Source organism: Diceros bicornis, chromosome 14, assembly GCF_020826845.1.
Source record: "Diceros bicornis minor isolate mBicDic1 chromosome 14, mDicBic1.mat.cur, whole genome shotgun sequence".
NCBI classification, from domain to species: domain Eukaryota; kingdom Metazoa; phylum Chordata; class Mammalia; order Perissodactyla; family Rhinocerotidae; genus Diceros; species Diceros bicornis.
Window position 1 is genome coordinate 63605195 of NC_080753.1, and position 22306 is coordinate 63627500.

The 22306-nt window shown below is 40.3% G+C and overlaps 1 protein-coding gene across 1 annotated transcript in view; it reads left to right on the forward strand.

Annotated features, from left to right (window-relative positions):
- The window catches only part of MYLK4 (myosin light chain kinase family member 4), a 72217-nt gene that overhangs the window by 26789 nt on the left and 23122 nt on the right, over nt 1-22306 (forward strand). The gene's annotated exons all lie outside the window — the stretch shown is intronic.

The window sequence follows — 22306 nt, forward strand, 5'->3', positions numbered from 1 at the left end:
CCTTTGCTTTTCTTTCTTGTTTTACTCCTTTGTTTAGATGGAATACCTCTTCCAGTAGATTCCTGAGAAGTGATGAAGGGATGCGATATTTTTGAGACCTACATGTCTGAAAATGTCTTTATTTTACACGGCTTTAATAAAATGTCTTTATTTTATGCGGCTGTATAATCCTAGGTTGGAAATAATTTCTTTTCAGAAGTTGGAAGACACTGTACCATTGTCTTCTAGCTTTCCTGTTGCTGTTGAGAAGTCCAAACAAGTTCAGAATCCTGATCTTTTGTATGTGGTATGTTTGTCTCTCCAGCAGAGACCCTCTGTTTGTCCCTGAATATTCTGAAATTTCACAAAGATAGACCTTGTAGGGGTGTTTCATCCATTGTGCAGGACATTTGCTGGGCTCTCAATCCTTCGGTCTGGTAAACTTTCTTGGACAATCTCCTGTCCTCTTGCTCTTGTTCTGGATCTCCTATTATTTGAATGTTGGATCTCCTAGTCTAGTCTTCTAAATTTCTTATCTTTTAGCTTCTGTTTTTCTTCTCTACATATGTTTGCTCTGCTTTCAGAGACTTTTCTACTCTATTGTGGAAGCTTTCTTTAAGTTTTCTTGTCTGCTATTATGGTCTTGATTTCCAAGAACTCTTTTTTACTTTCTGAGTGTTTCTTTTACATGAATCCTGTTCTTATTACACAGATTTAATACACTTTTTTATTTCTCTGAGGATATTGATGAGTTATTTTTTTAAGTTTCCTTTTCTCTGCATAATCTCTGTCTCCTCTAACTTGCTTTGTTTCATTAGTTTTAGTCTCTTTTGTTCATGTTAGGGCAGGGGTCCCAAAACTTGTGTGTGTATTAGAATCACCTAGGAAATCTTTAAAAATTCCAAAAATTCAGGCCACATGCCAGACAAATTAAATCATAATCTCTGGGAATCAGACATAGGGATCAGTATTTTCTGGAGCTTTCCAGGTGAGGTTACAGGGATTTGCAGGACAATTCACGTTGCTCCTCACGGTTCTCTACTGTCGTAAGATTCAGCATTCCTGGCCTAGTTGATAACCACTTAGCCAGCTCCCAAAATTCTGTTACTGTTGTCTCCTCTCTTGTTTTTTTTTTTTTTTGGACCATGCATGTGTGCGTGTGTGTGTGAGTGTGTGTGTGTTTGCCATTTCACAAATCCCTTTACTGTTATTTTAATATGGTTTAAAGGAGCAGAGTCTGGAGTAAGACTAGTTAGGAAAGGAAACTTTGAGGAGGTGAGTTTTGAACTAGGAGGGTCCTATTGACGTAAACACAAATATATCAGCAGTAATTTCAACTTTATTTATTCAAGAAGGGGATACTAGCTTAAAAACAACCCAAATTTTCTTTAAGTATGAGGGCACTGGCATCATAGTCAGTTACACAGTAAAACCTCATATAGTCAAACTTTACTAATTTATAGTTAGTGATAATAGACTTGGTTAAAGTTTACTTTTGCCCTATTTGGAAGGAAGAGGATTTGATTAAAAATATTAGAGTAAACGATTATAGATTTGTATCCTGGTTAAGAGAGAAAATATACAAGGATATTATAAGAACTTCTATGTCAGAAGACAAACTAGTTCTTCTGATTACAAATGCTGCTTGTTGGTGTGAGTCTGCTGTGACATGCACTTGAACCATCCTTTATTAGCTATTAATTTGTGTTACTGAATTAACAGAACTGGAATAAAATTTGTGCTTCTTTTGAAACAAATTTCATAAACGTTTTTTTACAGACTTCTCATCTACCTGAACTTGGAATTGTTGAGGGTTTACTCTAATGAAAATAACAGAAAGACAAACTGTGAAACATAACATGTCATTTATAATTAATAAATCACTAAACACAGGCAAGAAATTCAAGGGCTATAAAATGCCATGCATTTTCACAGTCAATTAATACTAAATTATTTGGCACACTCAATTCTGTAGCTGGGTGGCAAATTACTATTTTTAATTGCTTTTAAATTCACAATTTTACCAGTGAAACTGTGGCCCTCCTTCCGTGCCCTCAGGGACTATTATAAATGCGGGGAAGCTGTGCCTCAGCCTTTCAGTGCACAGCCCTGTCGCTGGTCTGTGTCTTTGTACTACTACCCATTGTTCTTGTCTTCCTTCCCTCCCTCCCTTCCTTCCTCTCTTCCTTCATTCCTCACTGATAAACATTCAACATGCTGGTCTTTGTGCTTGAAGCTGACTAGAGTGTTTTCTCCCATGTGTGGGTGGACGTGACTCAAGGATGTAACCCAAGATTTAGCTGCACATCCTGCGCTTTGAAGAGTCTCTTTTGTGAAGAGTGCTGGCTCTCCCTAAGGAGCCCCAGGGCTTTTGCTCAAAACAAGCCTCTCATTTTTGCTCAGTCCTTGCTGGCACGGTCTGTCTACAGCAGCGGTGCAAAGTGACGTCAGGGGATGGTGGAAAGAGGACCACATCACCAGTGCAGAGAACTGGCCTTAGAAAGTCACTGTAGGGATCAAACGAGACGAGCGACGTCCAGTCTTATTAACGTAAAAAAAATTAATGGACGGACTCCCTTATAATAGCAGCTACATTTCTGTTATTTCCTGTTGAGATAATACATAACTAAAAGCTATTTTTATTCAGCAATTCTTTCAAATAAGTTTGAATTTTACTAACCACACCAGTGTAAACAAACATTTGAACAATAGTCAGACAGTCAGTACGTGCTAGTATTTAGTCAGTGTAGCATTTAGGAATTGTGTGTGGCTTCTAGAAACAGAACTCTAACTCTGATGGCTTAAATACGTAAATATTTAGACCCTCACAATCAAGAAGTCCAGAGGTGTTGGTTTATAGTCCAGTTCTCTGAAATTCTCTGGCGTTTTTTTCATGGTCCCAAAGAGGTTGCTGGAGCTCCGGCCACAATATCTGCTTTTCCCGAAGCTTGAAGAATGGAAGAGCAAAAAGTTTTCCTTGAAATCTTTTAATTCTTTTATCCTTGTGTCTCATTGTCCACCCCATCTACAAAGGAGGCTGAAGAATGTAGCTTTTCAGCAGAGCACACTATCCAGGTGTCTGTTGGAAGGGAAGATGGGAGAAGGGTACTGGCTCAGCTATCAGCAGTCTCTGACATGGTCAGTCTACAGACAATGCTGACAGCGCATCTGGAGTCATGGGAAACAAGGGAGTTCTCAGCATATGGGTTGGAGGCCACAGGGCTGAGCGCCCAGGTTTTCTCACATCTCTAACGCCCCATGGTTCTATGAGGCTGACATCTTGGGGTGCTGAGTGTGAGGCATTTCTCAGAGGAGGCAGCAGGCAGCAGTGAAAAGAGCACTGAATGTGGAGTGGGAAGACATGGACATAAATCCTAAACTATTGCTCAGGAACTTGGACAAGTTGCTTAACTTCTCAGCAGCTCAGTTTTTCCTACCAGAAGGAAATAATAGTGTCTACCCAGAGGCTCCTCGTGAGCGTTGAATGAGATGAGGTTTGCGAAAGCCTCTTAGCGCAGAGTCTCAAACACGTATGTGCTTACTCAACGTGACTTTAAGTTGAGGAGCCCAGGGTCGCATTCTAACCTCAGATTTGAGGACAGCCAGAGCAATGTGACGTGCTGGACCTCTACCTTGGATCCCCCTTCGTGGCTGCTGAGATGGACCCGTCAGAAGGTCATTTCCCAATGCCAAACCGTGGATTGTCAATTACTCGGCCCCAGAAGCAGGTGCAAATTGGATTGCGGGAGGTGTGAGGCTGCTCCATACTGCACGTCTGTGCTCTGGAGGTCTGCGTGGGTATCTGCTTTATATTTCAGGATTTTCATTTTTTATACTAGCTCATTTACAGATGTTTGATCAGGTGCGAACTTCTACCAAGAAGACTATAAAAAAGCAATTTAACAAGTGAGTCTGAAATGCCATAGGAAGGGTCAGACTTTACAAAAATTACATACTGGACTTTTAAAATGAACAAAGTTGCTCTTTCTTTTCATTTCCTTGAGACGTTCCTGGAAGGAAAGTTCAGGAGTTCACACGGCCTGTTTTGGGCTGCTGTCCAGCCAGTCACATCTCCCTGCCTTTTCTCGTACTGTTTTCTTTTCCTGAAATGTCCTTTCCCTCCTATCCACCTGTCAAAAACCTATTTATCTTTCAAGGCCTGGCTCAAGCAGCATCTTCACTTCAAAGCCTTGATAACCAGGACTCAGGCAGACAAAATCTCTCTTTTCCCTGTGCTGGTGTAATCCCTGTCTTGTATCTTTACCACACGAACATCAGGCGTCTATGAAGAGCTCACTGTGTGCCACGCACCGCTCTAAGTGCTTGACATCTGTTTATTTATGTGATGCTGTGAAAACTCTATAAGGTAGGAACTATTATTATGCTCATTTTACGGATGCAAATGGAGACACAAAAAGGTTAGGTAGCCTGCCCAAGACCACATAGCTAGAAAATGGCTGAGTCAGGATTTGAACCCACGTTCTTAAACAATTACAGCACATACATGATAATTATTTTAATAATGTACTTAACAGTTTCCCTTAGTAGATTACAAAGAATTTTCTGTCAGGGACTCTCTCTTACTCCTATGAGCATACACAGCATTTTATCTTGAATGAATGAATGGATAAATGATTATGTATATACACATGCTAGCATGGAGTAACAAGTTTAAACTGTACAGAAAACTCTAAAATGAAGAGAGATGACTCTATGACCCCAAATCAAGTTTCTCTCTCCACAGTAAACACTGTTAATCATTTCTTGCGATTTACTCTAGAAGCTTTTATGTACATACCAGTGTGTGTGTGTGTATATATATATACACACACATATACTTTAAAGGATTTATCCAAAAAGGATCACACTTAGACACATTCTGCTCCTTGCTAGTACATACAGGTCTATTTTCAACTTAAAAAGAAAAATGATCCATATTTTGATTGACTGTGACACCTTGAAAATTCCATCGATGTTAGCCCAAAATCCAATTTTTAAAATGTTCTAACCACATGTGGTAACCTAAAATACTTTGGAGAAGAGGGAAAGAAATAAAAGAGATAATTATCTATCTTAACCAATGTGCTTGTCAACAGTGCTCACTCAGGATCCTTTCATTTCTGTTATTCTTTTGCATTTACAAAGAAGCATTCATTGATTTAAAAAAAAATGGAGCAGAGGAGTGGAGAGCTTTGAGGAGAGCAGGAAGACTCTAAAATCCATGGCAGCAACAGTCTTGGGAGCCTGAGGGGTGGGGGTGCATAACAAACCATGGACGCTTGGCTAGCACAGAAAAGGTTCCATAAATCTTGGATTTTCCAAGGAACTTCAGTTTCACACATGTTCTGAGTTCTTCCAACGTGCAAACATTTCATCTCCTTCTCTGGCAGGGAAAACACCTTCATTTTCCATATGGTACAAATATGCACCTCTCTCAGAAATGGCGAGAGAGCAAGAACTTTTGCAACGGCGAACCTGAGAAGCACATATTTGTGCTTGATTCTGATCTTCACCTACAGACCAGACACTTGAAGCAGGACTATCATTCTTGGAAGTCAGCAGAAAGCTTTGATTCAGATACTCTTTGGGATATGCTCCTTTTCCCTTTGGTAAATAAAGTCTGTGCTCAGACCTTTAATGCAGCGGGGAAACCCAACACGGCAATTTCTCTGCCCACAATTGTCGGGATCAAACTACTTTGTCCTCAGAAAGTTCCCAGACAGCAAAACACATGAAATTAGCTTTTATTACTTACAAAAAATTGTGGTAAAATACACATAACATAAAATTTACCATCTTAACCATTTTTAAATGTACAGTTCTGTGGCATTAAGTACATTCACATTATTGTGCAACCATCACTACTGTACATCTGAAGAACTTTTTCATCTTGCAAAACCGAAACTCCATACCCATTAAATAATAAGTCCCTGTTCTCCCCTCCCCCAGCCCCTGGCAACCACCTTCTACTTTCTGTCTCTATGAATTTGACTATTCTAGGTACTTTATATAAGTGGAATCATACAGTATTTGTCCTTTTGTGATTGGCTTATTTCACTGAACATGTTTTCAAGGTTCTTCCATGTTGTAGCACGTGCCAGAATTTCCTTCCTTTTTAAAGCTCAACAATATGCCATTCTATGGATATACCACATTTTGTTTATCTATTCATCTGTCAATGGGCACTTAGGTTTCTTTCACCTTTTGGCTGTTGTGAATAATGCTGCTGTGAACACGGGTGTACAAATATCTCTTTGAATCCTTGTTTTTAACTCTTTTGAGTATATACCTAGAAGTGAAATTGCCGGATCACATAATAAGTCTATGTTTTGAGGAACTGCCACACTGTTCTCCACAGTGGCTGCATCATTTTACATTTCCACCACCAGTGCACAAGGGTTCCAATTTCTCCACATCCTCACCAACACTTGTTATTTTTTTGTTTTTTCATAGTAACCATCTGATGGGTGTGAAGTGGATCTCATTGTGGTTTTGGCTTTTATTACTTTTCACTCAAGAAAAATCACCCTTCATCTTGGGTTTGGGTGGGAGTGGCCGTGACTTATTTGTGTTTTGAAGAGGAATAATAAAAGCAAATTTCTCTGTTGAATAGTAGCTCAGGCACATTTATCAGCCTATGTTTGGGCCTAAATATGGGCTATGACCTTTAAAAGGGGCTGGCTGGGAAACCCTGCACCACTTGGCTGTGCTGATCCTCATGACCTCCTCGGGGGATTCCTGGCCGTTAAATCTTGCCCTGACTCTAGGAGTGGGGAACTCCTCCTCTCTAACATAATACTGGTGGCAACTTCATGCTAACTCTTCTGGAAAAGGGAGAGTGTTCTTCCAAGTGTCAGGGTCACGCATGGACACTTGTCCTATTTCAGCAGCGGTGATGGACACGACACAGAGACATGGAGAACCTTTTCTTTTGGCAGTAGAGGAAGGAGTCAGAGCAGACACTGTTTGCGCAGATATTTGAAAATGCTTGTTTGAGGAAGACTAAATTGAGTTAGTATTTTTGTTGCTTTTCTTTTTCCAAAAACACTTCCACATTTGTCACTGTATCTTAGCCTCACAATAATCTTTGGAACTAGTGAAAAATAAGCCCATTTGACAGAGAGAAACATAGTCTTTCAGATATTAAATGCCTTCCTCAAGAGCACACAGTTGCTTAGCAGAAATGGGACTAGACCCCAGCATCTTGACTTTAGACCAATACTCGGTTTTCACAGAGGCGATCTCATCCAGAGTTGACATTTCATGGATTTGAATAGCCTGCTTACTTTCTATGGCTTGAAGCAAGGTACTCTGTTGAGCTGTGGCAGAGACTAGCTTGTGTCTGGCCCTGTCTCCTTAAAGTCCTGGTGTTAAAGCCCAGTGCAGGAGTCTGGCTCTGTGAAGACAAGCACATCTCAGCTGGGCCTTCTTTTTTTTTTTTTTCTTTTGGTGAGGAAGATTGTCCCTGAGCTAACATCTGTGCCAATCTCCCTCTATTTTTTTTTTTGTGTGTGAGGAAGTTCGGCCCTGAGCTAACATCTGCCAATCCTCCTCTTTTTGCTGAGGAAGACTGGCTCTGGGCTAACATCCATGCTCATCTTCCTCCACTTTATATGGGACACCACAGCAGCATGGCTTGACAAGTAGTGCATCGGTGCACTTCCGGGATCCGAACTGGCGAACCCTGGGCCGCTGCAGTGGAGCACACGCACTTAACCGCTTGTGCCACTGGGCCGGCCCTTCCCTCTATTTTATATATGGGACACCGCCACAGCTTGGCTTGATGAGCAGTGTATAAGTCCGCTCCCGGGATCGGAACCCTTGAACCCTGGGTCGCTGAAGTCGAGAGCGCGAACTTAACCACTATGCCACTGGGCTGGCCGCTCAGCTGGGCCTCCTTAACCCAGCAGGTACCAATTAGTACTCCTCAAAACCCTCAGAGATTCGGTCTGGTTAATTCTGTTTAACTTTAGAAACAGTTGCTTATGACCTTCATGATCACTAAAATCAATTTCTCAAAACATGAATGTCATAGATTAATGAATTTTCTGGGTTTTTGTTTTGTTGCTCTGCTTAGCTCAAGTCAGAAAGCACCTGAAATTTTCTGTCACTGATGATGCTCTTTGAGTAACTGTGGCTCCTACTGGGTTTTAAGTGGGCTAAAGTTGACAAACAGGTCTGGTCAGAGCTCATCAGGCTATTTGCAAATATGCAAGTCTACACATAAAAAGTCCATCTTCTGGAATTTGCTAACTCGAGAATTGCAGGTCAGAGCACAAGGGTACTCATGAACACAGCAGGTGAACACCATTGATGGACAAAAGGGAACCAGCTGAGATGTGTGGCTTTTCTCCACAGAGGTCATCCATTGGCTCAGGTGGCCTCTGCTGAATATGAGCCCCAGGACATGATGAAGCTGTTGCTACAGGGAAAGTGGTATCGCTTGAGTGCTTGAGGGTGTTAGATGACGGCAAGTATTAGTGGGAACATGGTGATGATGTCTTTAGATAAACCAGTCAATAGCAGTCGCTCTCCTGCTTAAAACTTACTTCAAATGGCCAACTCTGATACGTATTGTTATATACTTACCTGCATGAGTATAACTTTTATTTTTACTATTTATATCTTTACAAAAAGCACATTTTGTCAAGGATACCATGATTGCAGCGAAGAGCTTTAGTTACTGTGAAAAACAATTATCATCTGTATCTTGTTCTTTGGAATAAAATCTTCAGAGCCTTCTTTAAAATTATATACCTTAAAGTTTGCCTTATTTTTTTTAATCAAAGATACTTGTTTAGTATTACTTAAAACTTGTTTTTAATTAGTGGATAATGTTACATATTAAATGCCTGACTCAGATGCCCTTCCAAACCATCTTTGAACCTCATAGCTTCTTAGATAATACCACCATGTTAAAGTTTGTTCGTGAACAACTGCGTTCATTCCATGGAGCTGACACCCCACAGAAAAGCTTATCCAGGATAACTGGAAAATTTTCTTCCTGTGTCATACTAAAACAAATGATTTAGATTAATTTCTGCAATTAAATTTCTTACCATGTCTTATGGGAAATGCAGAGGTGTGTAATCTGGATAATAGAAGAGCTTGGTGAAGTTGTGGTTAATTAAAGAACCATACTCAATATGTGTTAATTAATGGATTGATACGAACCTGGAGCCATGGTTTTCAGCATGTTTTCTGTTGTGGAGGGCATGGAGGATGACGGTTCTCATCCTAGACTCATGTCCACAGTTGTATGCAGAATTATGTACAGGCCAGCAGACTGGCCCCAGGTCCAGAAAATCTGTCTCTCCCACTCAAGAAAATACACCTGGAGACAAGTTAGTGCAAGAGACATTATTATGAGAATAAACTTACCATTCTGATTTGGAAAATGAAAGGCTCATAGATTTCTATACCTTGGATGTTATTAGTAACAAATTATTTGTGATACCATAAGATACTAGCTGTGACTCAGCCCTTTGTCCCTCGATCTCATCCTGTTCAACATTTTAAACATCAACTTTAAAGAATACTAAAAAGTATGCTTTGAATCTCCTAAGGAACCACCTGGCTTACGAGCTACTAACACCAGAGCTGAAAGCAGCCTGCAGGAGTGAGGCATCCTTCAAAACTGAAAGTGGCTTTCAGTGCCAGAAGACCAGAGATGGGGGAGCTTTAAACAAGTGTTTAAAAATTGTTAATTTTTAAGAAAGTACTTTTTATACCTCCATTTAAAGAGGTTTTATTTCTGTAAGTCTTGCTCCAAATGGACTTCTCTTACAAACAGAAATAGAACAGAAATGTCAACATGATCAATTACTATTTAGATAAATATTTTAAAGGAATTATTTCTTATTTTAATGAAATGTATGTTCAAGTATGGAAGATTTTATTTCACCTCTGGACTGTTAGTTCCTTGAGGACAGGGACAGTATCTTGATTATTTCTGTTGTCAAATCCTAGCATGTCTCCAACACATACTATTAAAGTTTAGTAAACTTTAAAGTTTAAAGTAAAGCCCAGTTAACCAAATCTGAAAAATGAGTCTTGACTGGGACAACAGAATTCACTACCCACTTAAGGCAAACTGCGAGCTAGAGGGACAGTACTTTAGCAAGCTATCCCTAGGGCAGTTGTTTCTAACCCTTGACTGCACATTAGAGTCATACAGGTTGCCAGAGAAAACATAGAGGGTCCCTGTTAAAATGGAATTTCGGATAAACGATAAATAATTTTTTTAGTATAAGTATGTGCCAAATACTGTATGGGCCATACTTATGCTAAAAAAATAATTTGTTGTTTATCTGAAATTTAAATTTAACTGGGCATCTTATGTTTTCATTTGCTGAATCTGACAACTCTAAGCCTTTAGAAAATACCAAAGTGTGGACCCCACTCCGGAGATTTGGATACAATGGCTCTGAAATGGGACACCAATATTGGTATTTTTTCAAAGGCTCTCCAGGTGATTCTATTACACAGCTAGGGTTGAGAGTCACTGCCCTATAATGTGCGTTTTGACTTTGAATCTTGTTCCCATGACTTACAAGTATAAACTTCACCTTCTTTCCAAGGTATCTTGTGCCTTAGCTTCCCACAGGCCAACATCAGTGAGCTGTGGACCCACAGGCTTGGTGTGAAGTAGGGACTGTTAGGCAGCATTGACATTTCTGTTCTTCCTTAGACAAAGGAGTTTTCATTTTAGGAATTTCTCTCTATTAGAATTTTTGGGAAGTGAAATGTCTTTGAGCAGACACTGGGATCCTTTTGGTACCTCAAGCTATTGCGTGAAGCTTAAGCTAACCCTGGCCTCTGCACAGTTCACAAATGTGTAGCTCACCTCTGTGGGCACCCTGAATTCTCATAAAAGGCCTCCTAGGCCTGAGTCCCCACACCAGAGCACCTCACCTCCCAAGGATGCCCCAGATATTAGGCCCAGGTTCTGCTGGTCCCCATTTCAAGTTTTGGTTGTGTGTGAGAACTGAGTCTAGACCTAAAACTTGTTGGGCTGTCTCCCTAGAGACTGGAGCTGCATCCTTGGACCCAAGCTCAATATCTAAGGGCCTTAATAATCATGGGCACACCTTTCAAAATTTAGTCTTCCTGATTGGAATACAGGGCAGTGTTTCTCTGGATTCTCGTTTGTTCTGCTGTACTCACTTGTTGGATTCCTGGTGCCAATCACATGCTTAGACATTGGAGCTTGCCACGGCCTTGGATTCTGAGGTGGGTGAGCCTCCTTCATGAACTATGACCAATGGGAGGATGGGGGACTCTAGTGCAAGGCCCAGGTCTGGCCCTGTCTTGCATTGAATGGGACCCCATGCTTCACTGGCAGATCCACAAATAAAACACAAGTGTCATAGCACTGTTGACAGAAATGGAAACAACAGGAAGGCAAACCAGTGTGGGTTGTAAGATGTTGTTGTTTTTTTTAGATACATAGAATTCAAAATTCTTAAAGCGAGACCAAATGTTAAGATCTGGTAATCATTGGGATTATGGGACTAATGACAGAATTTTGAGATCATTTGTTCAGAGTTTAGCTGAAAAGTTTGGTGAGTCCTCCAAGAGGAATAAATCTTGGCTCAATATTCATAGGTGTCAAATACACTCATAGATGAGAAGACTGGTAGAGCGTTATGATGGCCAAAGTAGGAAGAAACATCACACAGCTATCGGTTTCTGAATATGCATAAACAATGAGTAATGGGATAAGTTCTAAACTGAAGAAGTCAAAGGATCTTCTAAGAGAATGGGGATCATCTGAAATCTGATAGGTACATGGCTTACATGGGGAGGTTAAACTTTTTAGATATTTTAAAAAGTACCATACCAGAGTTGCTTATTTAGAAAGAAATCACATAGTGTTTTCAAGGATATGAGCTGTGTAGGAAAATATACTGAGGTGTAGAAGCCAGAAGACAAACTCAGGCCTTCCTATAACATAAAGACTTCTATATTGAGGGAACCATGTAGGGAGGAGACCAGAAATTTTAGTTATGAGTTGGAGTTCAAAGTAACAAGCCAAAAGATTAAATGAACTGGAACACATAGTCCTGGGTATAAACAAAACAACAACCCTTGTGAGAAGTTGAGAACTGCCAGAATCCCTAAGTGTATTAAGAGTAGCAAATTTACTCCCGGGTCACCAAAGACAGATGAGACTAATGGCTTACGTCAAAGCCAATACACTTTTTTGAGACTGAATAATTTCTTCTGCTTTGTTAGTGAAGGAAATGGAAAGATGAACCATGATTTTTTTTTTTCACAGTCAAAATTCATGACAATGGAGGCTATATTGCATGGCAAAACTGTTACGTTAAACTTTGATATGCAAAGATAAACTCTTTGGTATCCTCTGAAAAATGATTCACAAAACCATTGCAGGAGAATGTAACAAAATATAATGCTTAAAGGCAAATTTTTAAAAATGGAATTTTCATCAAAGAATATCACTCAGAAGTACACATTTCTATTATTTCTAAGCACAAGTATGTTTACAGGTTCACTGTCAACTTTCCCAATTTCTATTTTGGAGCTGGAGTTCTTTGGAGTTCTTTGATTAGTACTTGAACCTAGTAAGAAAACTTATCTTAGCATTATTATTATTATTTTTTAATGGCTAACATTTTCATTTGTCTTTTTTTAATTAATTTATTTTTTTGTGAAGAAGATCAGCCCTGAGCTAACATCCATGCTAATCCTCTTCTTTTTTGTTGAGGAAGACTGGCTCTGAGCTAACATCTATCACCAATCCTCCTCCTTTTTTTGTTTTTTTCTCCCCAAAGCCCCAGTAGATAGTTGTATGTCATAGCTGCACATCCTTCTAGTTGCTGTATGTGGGATGCGGCCTCAGCATGGCCGGAGAAGCAGTGCGTAGGTGCGCACTCGAGATCCTAACCCGGGCCGCCAGCAGTGGAGCACGCACACTTAACCGCTAAGCCACGGGGCCGGCCCTATCTTAGCATTATTAATTATTAAAATAAAACATTGTTTAGAGCAAGTATATTTAAGTATAAGGTGGGGTTAATTCTAACAAAATTCTTATTTTTAAATTTTAATAAAGATATTAGTAATCTTGGGGAAAATGTTATGCACACTCTGTAGATGTGAATTTGGTTAAATCAGTAGTGATGGGAGCAATATTTTTTAAAAATATGGATGATTATGAATGGTATGCTATTTCATTAAAAATATATATCCATAATATATAATAAACTAGTCTTAGTTATTTAATCACTTGAAAAAAATTAAGATTTTAGGATTTTGAATAGAGAATTTTTTTGCAGCTGGAGTTCACATTCTGTAGAAGGTGGATTTTCATAGTAGTTGTAATTTTCATCTGGTTAATTTTCCTTAAAATTCAAAAGAAAAACTGTGTTTGACTTTGACATTTATTGTCACAACTTTTAGTAGAGAAAAATTTTGAGGTGATGCTAACTAAAAGTAGAATTCATTAAATGTACTCAGTACTTTTTATAACATCTACCTGGAGACCGAACTTACTTTTAAATAACACTACTTCTCTATTAGATAGGAAAAGTTGATGCCAATATGAGTAATTTTGCAGGAATGAATAGAAAACGAACAGCAGCAAAGTAATAGCATGTGAAGAACTTTCCACGTTCAGATCTGACTGATGTTGCTGTAGTAAGTTACATATTCGTGTAAATAAATGTACTCCACCAATAATGAGGTCAGTTTGAAAAATATATCGACTATAACTGAATTACATCAAAATGAAAAATTTTACAGTGATTGTTAAATGCCAAATTGAACTGATCTCATTATATGTGAAATTCAAGTATATTTAGACTATTGCTTAAATTTTAATACATGAAAATAACGAGATATGACTAGAATAGTTTGAAAAAGTTACTTTTTTTTTTTTTTTTTAGCAGTTTCTCATTTCATAGTTTAGATTTATTTTCTGGAGTTTGATGAGATAGCTTAGCACGTGAGTATGGAGTAGGTCGTACCTCTCAGTCAGTGGAGGAGAAGCAAACACGTATTGGCCCATGTGGTTTTCTACAAGCATTTTGCTCATGATTTTTACTTGAGGTTGTTACCTTTGCCTGTAAGTCAGAGTTCACAAAGAAGAAAAAGTTCATTAAGTACTTTGAGAGGCCCAGCTGCATGTAGTAAACATAGATCGAGTGCAGTTTTATATGAGGTTCCTAACTGAAAACAGACTTTAATTCTGTTCCTGGAATACCTGTAATTGAACTTTCCATCAGTGATTGTGCATTTCTGCTACAGAGACCAGCTGTCACCTCATTGTAGGCGTGTATTTATTTATTGCTCTTCTGGGTGTAGTCTAGCAAACAGTCTCCAGAAAGGTAGAGGAGCAAGTCTGCACTGTTTCTTGCCTCCTATGGAAATACATGGCATGCATGATACTGCTGTCCTCTCCTCCCACAGAGAAGTCCAAGTGGGGCTCTCTACAAGCCAAGGAAAGTAGGCCAGCCCCTCCTAGTTCTCAGGCGCTGTCTAGCTGAAGGCTAAAGAGTCTCTTTAGATACTTACTTCAGGTGCTGATAGTGTTTTCTTAATCTCATCCATTATTAGGTCTTATTTGAGAAAGATTTTTTTCCTCCGAACAAATACAGTCACTTTAAATTGACCCGACCTATGTACTTCTCACTATAGCAACCCAATACCGAAACATAGATGAATGCTTATGCTTATACCAATACCTAACATAAATTAATCTATTGCTGCCTACTTCTTCTTAACATCATAGAAAACTAGTGTATAACAACAAATGGAAAGTTGAGAACTACGTGTACATTTGAAAAATGTATTGTGGTGGGTGATTGTTTAATGAGCGAAAGTAAAGACAGAGCTTGTACGCCACAATGTCCTATTACATTTTTAATGATGAAGGTGTTGTGGAGAAAATCACCAGTATTATCAAGAGCCATCCCTTTTAGCAGAAACATTTTAAACATTATTTGAATTTCCTATAATCAGTTTCAATTGGGTGGAATCTCATTTTCTCTCTTCAGTTGAGCTTCAAATTCTAAATGGATTTTGTGATTCGGTAAGTTTTCTATTTCCTTGTCTTATTTTGAAACTTTAAAATATTTGTGTTCTTTTGTGGTAAATTGTGTGGTTGGGAATACAAAACAGTTATATATCTAACCCACTGGATTGTGAGGCACACTCCTTCCATTATCTTAATTTGTTTCTAAAATCTAATTTAAATCTATGATGTTAAGTCTAAGCTGACTTTTCAGATTTCTTCTTGTTCTGCAGTCAGCCAACATGGAAAATAAATAGCTGATTTCCATAATAAAAAAAATGCTGCCTTTTTCTTTGTTTTGTTTTGTTTAATGAGATAACAATCTCTTACCTTGGAGAATAAGAGAACTGTTATTCTTGTCTGAATCAGCAAATAAAGCTCCCTGTTTAAAGAGGGAGGCAGGTTCATTGCCATGGCTGCCTGAGACCATGAATTTGAAAAGGAACTGGAGGGACTTGTCTTATAAGCCCATCCCCACGTCGCTGGTTACTACCTCTGCACAAAGCTGGAGAAGAAACATTAGAAGAATCCCAGCACTACTCCTGTCACAGTTCCTTCCCTTGTAGGAAGGGGCACATAGGAACCTTTGTCGATCAAGTGCCCAGGAGAGCTCCTTCCACGCTGACAGGGCCTAATGCAGCAGGGAGAACCTAAAAACTACATTGAAGCAAAGCCCTCACCTGCTGAGAAATGGAGAACTAAATAAATAGCATACCACCAAGGAAACAAGCATATTGCTTCTTCCTATGATCTGCCATAAGGACACCTTTACTTAGGCACCTGGTTACTACTAAACCATTCTCACAACAGAAGACAGAGTCAAGGGTGAAGATACTTGGGAAAGCACGGAGAAGCAGTTTCTTGTCAGCGTATGAAGCTTCAGAGTGTGCTCTTTAACTGTGCCAACCTTTATTCTAGATTCTGTGGCATCACAGAACTTTAGAGCAGAGAGGACAGTAGAGTAATGAGTGTCATGTATAATTAGACTGGCTACTGAATCCCCATTAGAAATATGTAAAGGACTTTAGAAGTAAAGTGCAAAGGCATTTGTTTCACAACTGTTTTGGTGTTGAATTAGGTGACCCACAAAGAAGTTTAATCTGACATTTCAGAGGAAATAGCTACTGCTTGCTCTCGCCTTCTGTCAAAGTTAAGTTCCATAATCATAGTGAAGTAAACACGGCAGTAACAATGCCTAATTCTGACCTCTTCTCATTTCCAGCATCAAAAGTATTTAGTAAGTGTCTTTCTGTGCTAGTGTGTGAAAGCATGTTAAATAAGTTATGGTCAATGCAAACATATGAATAATAGATCTTAAATATATACATTAAGCAAATGAATGTTTATAGTACATTCTGATTTTCATTAGGTATAAGACTGTTGAGAAAGCAGTAGAACGGTAAATTACTTCAATAACCCACACTGAGGAGGGAATCTCAGATGTTATTGAGGACACAAACATTTGGATTCCTACAAAGATTGAGAACACTATGAGCTTTTTCCTAGAGGTACAGGCCAACAAATTGCAGACATGAAAGTGGGAACTTCTAAGTGCCACAGGAGTCTGGGGGCTGGACATCAAAGCCTGATACTGAGGAGGACATAATAAAGGGCATGCTATGGCATTCCTTAAGGAAATATTTTATGCAAGTGGTTGAGATGCTCAGTAAATACTCCCCAGCATCAGGCCCCCCCCTTCCCCTTATTAATCAATCAGTCAATCAGTTAATCGATCAGACACTGAGTTAGATGCTAGAGATACTGAGATGTCTAGGCAGGGTCAGACATGCAAACAAATGATTTCAACACACTATGATAAATACATGATAGATGCATAGCCAACAAAGATGGAAGAAAGATTGACTCCTTTTTTAGTATAAAGACGTAGGAGGGAAGTGTTTCAAGGAAGAATCCACAAAAGAAACTTCTTGAGTAGGGTCTTAAATAATGAGTAGGAATTCCACATGTTTTCTCAAAGTATGATCCCTGGACCACTCACATCAGAATCACTTCCAGAGCTTGTGAAAAATGTTCTTGGGCTCACCCAGACCTACTGATTAAGAATCGCTGGGGTAAGAGTTTTATAAACTTCAGGACCACTGTCCCAAGGTCTAAGGTAGGCAAAGGTTTTGCCAGGAGCAGTGCCCCTACCTCCTCTTCACTCATCAGCCATTACTCTCTCCTTGACTGTCCAGGCGCACTTTCCAATTTCCCACTAATAATTAACTTGCAGGGATAGCGTAAAAAAATAAAGAGCTTTTATTCAAATATTGAAAATTACAGGGCTAGGAGACTACTATTGTGGCCAGGTGTGTTCATATTATTTTCATGTTCTCTGGTGGGGAACCAAATTTAATAAATGGGAATTCACAGTCACTCACCTATCAGAATGGACTTCATTGGTGCAGGGACCTGGAGGTCCCCACCATGTGAGGTGTTGACTCGCTAGTTATTGGATCTTATGAGGTCCTGAGGCTTGGCAGCATGGCCAGGTCAGGAGTTGGGAGAGGGGCTCCTGGAGGCCTCAGGACATCCACTGGTTTACCAACCAGTATGGAATTATTTCCCTATTTTAACAACTGGTACAGTAATCGTGTACCAGCTGAATATTTTCCTGTATGTACACAACAAAACAAAAAACAATGAGATGAAAACACAAAGAATTCAGTAAGGTATTTATGCTTTCCATTAATTGAGGGCTTACTCTCAGGAGTAAAAGCACAGAGAAGTAGATGGTATCAGAGGGTATGTACTATCTGCATACTTTAAATTTTTTGATTCAAAAGAACTGGGCTAAATAAAATTACTTTTCTTCCTTTTAAAGTTGCTAGTCACCTTTATAGCAACCAAACTATAGCACTTGTATTAATTATGCTAACTGTATTCTTTGCATTTTGGAGCTGATCAGAACACATTCCTAATTCTCCAGAGCTTACGCTTGGCACAGTTTCCATTATACTTGTCTTAGTCAGTTCAAGCTGCTGTAATGAAAGAGCCTGGGTGGCTTAAACAACAGACATTTCTTTCTCACAGTTCTAGAGGCTGGAAGTCTGAGATCAGGATGGCAGCATGGTCTGGTTCTGATGAGGGCCCTTTTCCTGGCTTGCAGACGGTCGCCTTCTCTCTGTATCTTCACATGGTAGACAGAGAGCAAGGCCCTGGTCTCTTTTCCTCTTCTTATAAAGACACTAATCTCATCATGGGGACTCCACTGTCATGAGCTCATCTAACCCTAATCACCTCCACCTCCTACTACCATCATACTGGGAGTTAGGGCTTCAACATATGAATTTTGGAGAGACACAAACATTCAGTCCATAACAGAACCTTTACACCTTAGTGTTGCTTTTCTCTGAGGCCTGAGTTCGGACAACCAGTAGACTCCAGAGATTAGTGGAAAGTTCTAGGCACATGATATCAAATCTTGCGTTCTCTTCTGAGCCCCTGTCAGGACTCCCGGGTTGGTATCAAGATTCTGGACATTCTGTGAAGCTCACTGATATTCTACACAGTGCTGGACTTCCACTGGCTACTCCCCTCAAGGCCAGCTGGCATCCAGACCAGCTGAGCATTGTCTTGGCTCTTTCCTCCACTGTCCTCCTTCTAAGCTTACCCAAGTATGACATTAGCTCTCTCTGGATGGGGGCAAGATTTAAATAAATACAAGAGACCATAAAGATTTTGTGAAATATTTCTTCACACCAAGCCATTATGTATGTTATCTAGGTCAATACTTCTCAAATTTTACTGTGCATGGATCCCCCTAGGGACTGGTTAAAGCCAGATCCTGATTGGGTAGGTGGTGGGGAGAGGGCTGAGGGTCTGCCTTCCTAACAAGCTCTCAGGTGAGGCCATTGCTGCTGTCCATGGGCCTACTTTGAGTAGAAAGGATTAGACAACTAAATGTTTGGGGATAGTCGAAATTGATTAGTTTAAATCTACAGAGTTTGTATTACATATTCCAAATTCAGAGGTTTTTAAAGAGTTTTTGCAGCTTCTCGTTGCTTTTCAGAGATAATTTTTTAAAGACATTTTGCTTTGTAGTGTGCTTGCAAAATCTGCCAAGCAGGGGAAGATGTGGAAAGGCAAACCATTAGGACATCAAACATTTTGCTCAGTGAATCTAGATTCAGATCTCTAAACTTCCCTTACAACCCACAGGACCACACATCACCTCACCTTACGAAGCACCGAGCTCCCATGAGCCTCTGCCAGCATACACCACCTCCACGAACCAGCCTGCAGGGAGAGGCTGAATTGGAACCTGACTGCTTACTCAGAGGAGACAGGAGATGGAGTGATAAAAATGAACCTAAAATAAAAATTAAAAAGCATACTCAGAACACCATGTGAAATGAATGCTTATAAAACTGTCTGCGGTGGGAAGAAATCGAAGAGTTTTATTAGGTGATGAAAAAACACTGTAAACTTCATGTGAAAACATTCCAAGATTTGGTGTCGGGTAGTACAAAAGAGGAGTTTTACTAAGTAAGACTCATTTTAATCAAATGAACATCAAGGAGCTATAACCCCATTTATACACTGCATTTGAAATTGGTTATTGACACGCACACACACACACACACACACACACACACCATTGCACTTTCTCAGTAACCTTGCTGCACAGTCTTCGAAGTGCTCAGGTGCTATTCTGGTGACAGAATCTCAAGAAGGCAAAGGCATCCCACAATTTATGGTGTTCAGATACACTTTTGTGTAAGTGCTATAAGAAACTCTACGCCCTGTGAACTGGTGTTTCTCCACTTTCAACTGAGTTCTCCCCTCTTCTGCTCACCTCCATTTTCGTGGAGGAATTAAATCACTTTCAATGATTAAATGTTGACCAGGACACAAGGCAGAAGGATTTCAGGCTAAGGAGTAGTTGGGAACGTTGGCTCCTTTGTTGGCTTGCCCTCCCTAGACGCCGCTGAGATCATTTTTGGAGGGTGGATTTGTGGTCTCCAGGGCCATCTACCTTAGACTCATTTCCACACATGCGTCCCTGGGTGGCAGGTGAAGAAGAGGCAGCGGTCTGCTGGATAATCTATCCTGGAGAGGATCAAAGACCCTTGCTGCTGGGTGGGAGGAACCAGGGATTAAGTGAAACACCATGTCTCCAGGGTTATTACTACTATTCCAAACTGTGGCAGAGCCCAGCAGCCTAGGTGGTAAGGAGGACTCCAAGAAAAAAAAAAAAGAAAAAAGCCAGAGGCCAGAGTGATGGGAGCTGGAGCTGACAGAAGCAGGGACACCGAAACCCCTGCAGTACATCAGAGTCACTGGGGGTGGGGGGGATTAAAAAAAATACCAGTGTCCAGCCCCACCCCTCCTTCAGGGGCGGGACGAAGGCATCAACAGTTTTCAAAGGCCCCCCCAAGTGACTGAGAAGGACCATGCTAGAGCAAAGGAGAGTTTGGGCCTGGAAGGTAGAGGATGGCACAGAGGGTCTTCAGGACATGCAAGGTCATGTTGGCAGTTTGAGCAGGAAAATAAGAGCCGTTACAATCAGGGCAGAGGGCTCCACGCTTTCTGTTTGGGGAGGACAGGAAAGGTGACCGTGGGAAGGAAATAAAAAAATATGAATCCATTATCAGACACATTAGGTAAGCTCATCCATCAGGCATAAGATGAGGAAAAAATAAAATCAATCTCATCAAAGTACCTAGTATGACTAAAATTTTAGGTGAAGATTCTTAATTTGTTCCAAGGTAATTCTAACTAGTTCTTTTAAAATCAACAAAGGCAGGCTGGCTAGAAGAATGGAGGAGAGCGAATATTTTTAATAATATGTAGCTCTGATCCGTAGCCTGGCCCTGATGGTGGCAGGGCAGATACAAGGCATCAGCCACTCCCTGAACTCTTGGGCTTGTCACACCTCCTCACGACCGAACACGTGGCCCACATGGACTTGGCTCTAGCAAGGGGTCATCGGGATAAGAAAGCCTGAAAGTGTGTTTAAACTAAGTCTGTAGTCAATAAGGAATAACTTGAGAGGGCAAATTTGACCATGCTGTTCTCTACTCAGTCTTTTCTTGCTAGAGGAGGCTGTTAAATGTGGTAGCACACTTTATTTATGATACTGCCCAATATATCTTATAATGGAATAAAATAAAATTATCCGTGTATCTTTACTCGTCAGATGGTCCAGTTAGACTTCCCTGAAACAGCAACTTTAATTTCAGTCCCTTTCTTGATATGATTTCCCTGAGGAGTCCTGTTTGCATGGATTCTGAGTGAAGCACTGTCCACATAACCGTGGATGCAGCCAGAGGCCTTAATTTTCCTGGCACGGCTATTTTCTCAGGTGACTGCTTGACCATACTTGAAGCTTCCAGCAGCCTGGTGGGGCCCGTGTGCTGAGTTCTGAGGTCAAGGCCAGCACCTTCCCTTCCTGGATTTGGTCAGTCGGGTCCTGTCCTGCCTTACTCCATGCCAGTCCTCGCAGATCACGGAAGAGGTTACGCTTTGTGAGAGTTTCTTTTATCAGCCGGGGACTTTAGGGTGCATAGAGAGTGTGACCTGAGGATGAAGAGAAATAGATTTGTTTTACAAATGATCTCTAAAATTATTTTCTATGATCAGGCAAGGAAACGTAGTTTTAATATTTCTTCTGAAAATCTTTCTCTTTGTATTCTTTTAGGCTCTATTTTTTTTTCTCTCCCCCATGAAGTGCCTAATCAAAGTCTAACAAAGTCATTATAAAATGTTTTAATGGTGTGTTTTTATACTTCTAGGCATTAGGTTAAAATTACCAAAGTGTTCATCTTGGCATATCCGTAAGCAGTAATATGAAAAGCCCTCAGCTCAGGGTACGTAGTTAGTTTAGTCATGTCCCATTGTGACATTAAGAAAACAATTTTCTATAGCAACTACGATCCCCAAATGCAGGGCTGTAGAGATCACATAACTGATGTGAAGTGATGCAAAGAATGTGAGAGTCAGTTGCAAGAATGCACTTCAGCTGGTGTCCAGGGTGGCTTGGCTTCTCGGGGATGCAGCCTGATGCAGGGATGTTCTCTCAAGGAGAGCACCAGTCCTGAAAGCAGGCTTTCCTTCACTGCAGGGGGGGTCACCAAGCATTTTCAGAACCCTGACCCCCTGTGTGGTGCTGGAGGAGCAAAGGTGAAGAGGTTGGTCCATATCCCAGTGTGGGGAAAGCCACATCAACAGACGGTCCAGTAACCTAGAAAATGAGCACTGCATTTGTAGAGGCCCAGAGAGGGCAGCAACTCTCTTCGATTTTCCGTTCTTTTAAAGTGAAATCCATTTTAGGATTGATTTTTAAAACTG